The sequence below is a fragment of the Symsagittifera roscoffensis genome, chromosome 8 (assembly GCF_963678635.1).
Source record: "Symsagittifera roscoffensis chromosome 8, txSymRosc1.1, whole genome shotgun sequence".
Lineage (NCBI taxonomy): Eukaryota > Metazoa > Xenacoelomorpha > Acoela > Convolutidae > Symsagittifera > Symsagittifera roscoffensis.
In genome coordinates this window covers 30,090,224-30,096,635 of record NC_087069.1, presented here as the reverse complement: position 1 = coordinate 30,096,635, position 6,412 = coordinate 30,090,224, and positions in this window count along the sequence as shown.

Below are 6,412 nucleotides of genomic sequence, written 5' to 3'. Positions count from 1 at the left end.
TGTTGCTTCTCCGCTTGTCGATTCGGTTATTTTCATCGACGGAAATTTCAAGAGTTGGTCGATAGCTACTAGTCAATTTGTTTTCACTCCGTTATGATTCGTAATCGGACTCGCAAAATTTAATTGAAGTCCTGGCCCGGCTGCGTGAGCAGTGGTAGAGATTTTTTGATACGTTTTTTAGAATTTAATCTTTTGCGTTCTTGCCATATCTAGTGCAACGGCGCCACTTCCGCGAGGGTCACAATGTCTCTATGCATGTGAGGGCACCACAGGTAACATCATACTCCTAGCATTGCTTCCTGTCCTGGGTGTCCCCCATAATTTTTTTCTTCACTGCTGGGCGTAGATGTATGGGTACTGCAATTCGTTTGTCTACCAGTACGCAGTCGTCTGATACCACCATTTGATTCCATAGGGAATTTGTATAAGGTCACTTGAGCTCAAATCCTTGTTTACTCCCTCAATCGCACACTCCTGAGCCTGTATATCCAGCCATCTTCCAAGATGAGCTCCGCGGGAAGGCTGTTATCGAAAAGTCTGGACAGGTTTTCTATCCGTCCTCTCACAATTGATCTGACAGTTTCTGGTTGTTTATCGAAAGGTGGCTGACTCTACGCGTTGGCTCTTTTGCTGAGACCTTTTTTTGTTGTTCCTCGTTCTCTTCTGTAGCTGTTAGGTCGACCTATGTTACGTGAATGTAACTTGAGCGAACTCGTCCGTTTTTGCGGGTTTTCTTCTATTTAGTGCTGGGTTTTCCTCTGTGGCTGCCTCCGCCTCGCGCGTGGAGTCGTCCTCTGACGGGAATCAATTCACTGTTGATTGTTGTTGGTTACTACTCTCATTTTCCGTGCTGTCTTGGTTTTTTTGCTTTCCCTGAAAATTTTCCTTTTTCTCTGCAGTGTTTCTGCGACTTCCTCCTCCGACATGTCGTTCGTGTTACTGATCGATCTCTTACCAGCGCGGGTCCATCAGGATTTTTCCCCTGTTCTCGCCTCTTCATCTGTCCTGTGGGTTTTCGGACCACCAATTGTACAATCTTTTTTGCTGCCCGCTCAGTTTCTCGGTATTTTTGATTGATTCCGAATTGTGTTTCATTTTTGAAAAAATTCTAGCCGGCCGTTCTCTGGGTTGAAAATAAAAGAAAGTGTTTGTTTCCAGAAGAAAGTTGCTGTTTAGCTGCTTGAACGGTCGCAAAATTTGATTATTTCGTTTCGGTTGAGCTTTGTTTGTTTTTGACCTTTTTGGTTGCCATATCAACCGTGATGCGATGAGTTCAGTACTTCTTTTGTTCTAGAATGTTCTAGTACGTTTTCTTTCCGGTTGAGCGAATTTCTGTTATCTAGCTTAATGCTCATGCAGTCTAAAACTTTGTGAGAGGAATCGTCTATTTCGGATTCGGGCCATGAGTCACCATGGGGTTTCTTCGACAAATTGTCTAATATTCCCGTGTTTTTCCCTGGAATATGAACTATTTTGAACTGATGGGGCAATATCCTATCTACCCACCGAGTCAATATAGACTGGTATGTCTTACGTGACCTGTTTCTATCCAGGGCTTTATAGTCAATTGCAATGATAATTTCTTTATCTAGAAGGTAAGGTTTGTACCTGTCTACTGCCAGACAGCCGCGAAGAGTGCTAGCTCATTGGTAGAATTTTTTTGGATGTATCTAGATGCAGAAAAGAATAGAACTCACTCCCCCTCGTCGGTTTTTTTCCTAGGGTGGCTTCCAAACCATTGTGACTTTTGTCACACTTAATTGTTTTTATGTCTTTTTGAATCATAATAATTTTGATATTATTGGATAGTTGCAACTGCAGTTTTGATACTCTCAAAAACGGCTCTGTGCTCTTCTCCCCAATCGAATTTCTTCACTGGCAGTTTCATGTTTTTTTAAGTTTTTCTTTTGGGTCTCTTTCAGGAGCAGTCTAAATTTGTCGAAGAGACTTGCTGCGATCGGATTGAATTTAGATAGATGGTTGATTCTAACCATGAAAGATCTCAACTGTTTTACTGTTTCCAGCTTGGCATAGACTTGGATCGATTTTTTTCTGCATGGTCATGAGTATTTTTTATCAGATTTGAGGCTTCGCTCCTACCTCATATTACCAGTAGGAGATTTTACTTCATGTTTCTGATGTAAAAAGGTGGTTGGTCTCATGGAAATAGGCTCTTATGTTGCTTATCAATAGTAACGTTGATAATTGGTTGTAGTGGGAATACTTCTAAGGCCATTCCTGTGATAGTAACAAAATTTTGTTGACAATTTGGTGCATCTAGCGCATTGAGTGTCAACTGTTCATCCAGCGAAGAAAATGGTACTGTTGGCCATTGGGCTAAAATAATTTTGATGTTTCCTCTTATGAATGTTTCGGCTCCATTGTATTTGAACTTGGATTTGTTAGTTTTTTGGGGGCTCAATAGAATAAACAGATAGTTTTTAGCCTTTCGAGACAAAACTTGTTGATTATGCAGTCTTAATAAGTACATATGATTTCACTGCTAGGAATGTTTCTATTTACAACTATGAGCGCGCCGCTTTGCTAAGTTGTGCTGACGGGTTTTGCGTCATATTTGTCTCATAGTTTGGAAGGCTGAGTCAGATAAGTTTACCATTAATGAAGTCTCATTTAATCAAACACTAAGCTGTGGTAGTCGATTTTTGACATAGATAGCATTTGAAAAGAGAGTTTTTCGTTGATAGTCAATTATGCTTCTGACGTTATAGACAAAGATTATGTAATGACATTGAGGGAAAAGAATGGTCTTGCACAGACAAGTTTTCTTTCTTGTGTTCTTTTTCAGGTTTACACTTGTTGCCGTCGTGAATGTATAGTACTCCATCACAAGCTTTTTGCTAGTTCATGCCTCTTATTGAGTACCTGTTTCGCACGTTTAGTTTCCTCTTTAGATAACTGACTGCTTAAAAAGACAAGTTTTCTGAACGGTTGCTGTTGTCTGGCAGGGAAAAGAATCATTCTTCTATGGTATGGGTTGGGTAATTTAAGAAAAATGATTTTATTTTATTTTCATCTTATTTGGCTAGTTGTGTGACATCTTTTATAGTTACCTTGAAATTGATATCCAATAAAAATTTTTCAACCTCGTGGAAGTCGTTTTCTCGTCGACAACGATCATCTTCATTTTTTGATCCGACAAGTCTTCTGACTCGGATTCCTTCAAGATTTTCAATAGGCCTGAGATGACTGTTGTGGCTTGTTGAACACTCTCACTATAGCTAGGTGTCTCTCCAGCTATCTTTTGTGTCATGGATGACTTGATTTCAGAGAGACAATTTTTCAGTTAGACCTTTTTTTTCTTCAATTTTTTCCATTTGGCATTCTACCATGCAGACTTTTTTAACGCCGAAGTCGCGGTCTAAAAGCGCATTTTTCCAAGTGGCAATATCCTTTCAGTTACATGCGCTACAAAGCAATCTACCTAAATTTTTTAAATCTTTTTGAATTTTCTGTTTTTTCCTTAAATTATAGTTTTAAAGTGAAAAAAAAATTATGCAACAAAACAGCATTCGTTGTTGGCATCTAGTTTTTTTTTCAAAGAAAAAATGCAATCACTGATGACGTGTAATTAAAATTGAGTAGAAATTGATTCAAGAATTACTTGCTTTGAACACAACAAACTAGATAGATGATTTACTGTATTCTAAGATGAGGTCAACAGGTGGGCAACTAGCTGGGTTGCTTTGCTTAGCTAAAGTACACAAAGTATAGACACCCTTATACCAGTTGTAGCACTTCAGGGAAGCTCATGTGAGACTCTCAACACATTTTTTAGAAAAGTTTTTGAAATTATCGATGGAGCTAATATCGAAACGAACACTACAGATGCCAGAGAAACAATTAAAAGTACTGCTGTAGATCCGGATAAAACTATTGTATCTCACGATGAGAAAAACTTTTGCGCTAATGTCTCCTTAAAAGAAACAATGGAAGTTGCCTTAAAGAAGCTGTACAGCCAGAAACCTTTTTTTGTGAAACTCAGAGCTCCTCGAATGAATAGAGATTTGGTGGTAATTATGGTCTCTTTTGAGTATAAAGGTTGCAGGTGTAGCAGTGGTTGCTGCCCATGCCGCAGTTCTCTAAAATTTATGGCTGAAAGAGTATGAGTTTTTTTTGAAACAATAAGTACGGGTGGGCTGGAAATTCAGCCAGTGAATTACCAGAACGGCGTGCGTCTTTGTTGCAGCAGGTAAGTAGCGTATAGATCAAAGGGGCTGAGTGCGAGAGATGCTGATCCGGGTAACATATCAAAAGCTCAGAGTCATTGGATGATGTATGCAACTCAATAACCAACGTAGTCTGGTATTGTGAGAACTTCTGCAATACTAAGACAAGGAAGAGGATATTCCTTACGTAAAGTGCCACTCGACCAGTATGCGGTCTGTTTTTGTTCCCAAAAAAAAATAAACGTTGGATTGATTCATTATGACAGTTAACAACAATATTAGCATTTTGAACAAAAACTAAAGCGTCAGAAGTACTTAAATTAGTTATTTCTAAATTTTGGATTTGTGCGTGCTTGACGCAAAACAATTTAGTTTTTCGCGGCATTTCAAACCGCAAAAATCAGAGAGAATGTTTTGGCAGCCAGAAATTAGAGAAAAGACGTGAAAAACGGCACTATTGGCGTGAAGATTACAACTAGCGACAAGAAGGTCAAAAGAATTGCGGAAAGCAACAATTTTACTGTTAAAATCGTTGCTGAACGCTACTTAGCGATCCAGAAAGCTATAAGTGATTATTGCAAGCATTCCTGGTGGTGAAAAAGCAGCTTTTTCAACGAGGACCGAAAAATTAGAAGGTTCTCTTTTTGAAGTGGAGAAATACATTTTTACCAACCTTTAGCTCCCTGAAACAGCTAGAATTTAATTTGATAACAACTGATTTCGATTTCAGGATACGAGAAGCTAGGAGTTGACGAAAGGCTTGATCCATCTCCGATGGTTAGGGTGAAGTTTCTCTTCTGAAGAAAAACAACATAAACATTTTGGTAATTTTCCTATTTTGAAAACATTTAAGTGATAGCGTACCAATCTTAGTTTAGAAGTGAGCTGGTGGTCTGGGGATGACAAGACCCAACCACGGGCTGACTATCTTTGCATGTATTTAAAATTAATTAGCATTGTACATCCGATAGTTTTAAAGCTGTAACAGGTTCGTTGTCACAATCTCATAAAAAACCACATTGAAATGATTATGATAGAAACGGTTAAAAAACACGTGAGGCTCTATCTTGACTCTAGTCAATCGTTATGGGATATAGTTTCATTTTCCGCTGGCATATACTTTTCGGGAGAATGTTAAATGTTTGTTTTTATGGCGCTCGTGGGGGCTTTTTATAACATCATGATCGGCGAGTCTTAACAAACGCCTCCACGAGGAGCGAATGCTCATAATAAAGTCCTTAAACGAAAGCCGTAAGGGTAGTCTGAAACTCGAAAAACTTGCAGCTTCCCCGATTCAGCTTTTTAACTAATTCAAGACAGAAAACTCCCGTACCGGTGAAGTTTAAGGGGATTGACCGTCCCGTCGTTCTATCAGCGGTGTCGAACCAAAAACAACTGAGGAGATAAGAAAAAAGGTATCCTACAATTAAAAATCCAATTAACAAAACAAAACTAAAAAAAACTGTGGAAACCATAACAATCAGTAGAAAACATCCAAAAGAGATGCGGTCCGTTTTTCCTGTTTGTTGTTGTTTGTTATGTTTCAGATCACACTTGATTGTAACGATAAATTGTACTGGTTTCTTTGTGGTAAATGATTTGTGACTTGGATAGCTTTTGAAAAGAATGTTTTTCGTTGATGGTCAAAATAGCTTCTGACGTTATAGACAAGAGTGTGTAAGGACACTGAGAGCAAAGAATGATCTTTAACAGACGCGTTTTCATTTTTGTGTTCCATTTCATGTTTGTGTTCTTTTTCCGGCTCCTTAATTTAATTCCTGCTGCATGAGCTCATGCCTCTTGTTGAGTACCTGTTCCTTACGTTTCGTTTCCTCTTTAGATAATTGACTGCTTAGAAAGGCAAGTTTTCTGAACGGTTGCGGTTTTCTGGCCGTGAAAAGAATCATTCTTCTATGGTCTGGTTTGGTTAATTTAAGAAGAAATATTTTTATTTCATTTCATCTTATTTGCCTAGTTTTGTGACATCTTTTATAGTTACTTTGAAAATGATAGTCGATCAAATTTTTCGAACCTCGTTGAAGTCGTGTTGTCGACGACAGCGATCAATTTCTTTTTTTGATCCGACAGGTCTTCTGGCACGGATTGGGTCCAGGCTTTCATTAGATCTGAGATAACTGCTGTGCCTTGTTTAACACTCTCAATATAGCTAGGTGTATCGCCAGCTATCTTTTGTGTCATGAATGACTTGATTTCAGAGACACAAT